We start from the raw sequence: 1,622 nt of genomic DNA on the forward strand, positions 1-1,622 counted from the left end.
AATGCTTCCTCCCACCCACTCTCATGACCCTAATTCTACCTTACAAATCCAGCTAGACCAGAGTATATACATGGGTACAGATAAGAGCTGGAAACACAGGGAATCCAGAACAGATAAGCCATACCAGGAGGGTAAGGGGAAGGCAGGGGGAGAAAAGGGTAACCTATCACATAGACCTATCTATAACACCCTCCCAGGGGGATGAACAACAGATAAGGGGGTAAAGGGAGACATCAGACAATGCAAGACATGAAAAAATAATAATAAAATATAAATTATCAAGGGTTCATGATGGTGGGAGGGAGGGGGAAAATGAGGAGCTGATATGAAGGGCTAAAGTGGAAAGAAAATGCTTTGAAAATAATGATGGCAACATATATGTATAAATATGCTTGACACAATGGATGTATTTATGGATTGTGATAAGAGTTGTACGAGCCCCCAATAAACTGATTTAAAAAAAAGAGAGAGAGAGAGCTATTTGGTATTATAACTTATAGATAAAAATAAATAACTTATAGATAACTATCAGAAAGAAAATGTGATTTTCTGAAATACCCTGGTGAAAAACCTAATGGAATAGATTATATTTATGTTAATACGCTAGAATGTTATTTAATTATCTTAACCTGGTTGAAATATTTAGCCTTTTATTTCCTACTCTGAAACATTGTTTGACTGTAATTAAATCTAAATATAATACTTATTTGATATTTTTGTTTGAAGTTTAAGAAATAATGATTATTTTAATAGTCACAGCTTAAACATAATGTGATTTTATATATTTTAATACACAGTGTAGATGGAACTTTGAATGATATGTTTTTATATGCAGATTGCTTGATGTGGCTATCTAAACAGTATTTAACAAGTCATTCTTTTAAAAATACACATGTATCTGCCCCAAAACAATGACATTTAAGCTATTGTATTTAGGCAGTATAGCATGAAATGAACAATTCAGAAACAATAACTTTATTTGCTTAATAATAAAAATAAACTTTTGGTGGAATAATCTTAAAAACGAGAATTAATTCCTTTAAAGGAGTAGCAAAACGCTTAAACATATACTTGCTTAATATAAAATAATTCAATTAAAGGATTAAAGTATTTAACTAATGGATATGGAAGTCTTTTCAATAATGAATTCAAGGGTCAACACTGAGACCATTGGCACTCATTTAATTAAGGAAAAATATTAAACCTTTCAGCATTCCCTTTAAAAATCATGCTTCATGAAACTGTTGCTGAAGAGTGATACATTAATAGTTTAAATATATTTTAATTATAACCATATGCCTTTAAATTTTAATATGGCAATCTTGTTAAATCCTGTGATCAACTATCCATTCAGCTAAGGATAATGTTAAAAGTTCTTTTGCCCTTCGTTCACTAGAATGAGATGATTTTTTTGTGAAAGGGTTAATTCCATTTTAATTACATTTATTTAATTAAGCTTCAACTTTTTAAATAATTGAATATCTAATGAAAGTCAGAGAAGCAGGGAGCTAAATCATTTTATGACATGTAGTTCTTAATTGGAAATGATAAAACTTTTATGAAATGAATTTTAAAGATGACATCAAATCTTGCATGAAATGCATTTAGATTAGATAGGAATA

Source organism: Echinops telfairi, unplaced genomic scaffold (genome assembly GCF_000313985.2).
Source record: "Echinops telfairi isolate 266 unplaced genomic scaffold, ASM31398v2 ScPeMD7_7401;HRSCAF=8416, whole genome shotgun sequence".
Taxonomy (NCBI): Eukaryota; Metazoa; Chordata; class Mammalia; order Afrosoricida; family Tenrecidae; genus Echinops; species Echinops telfairi.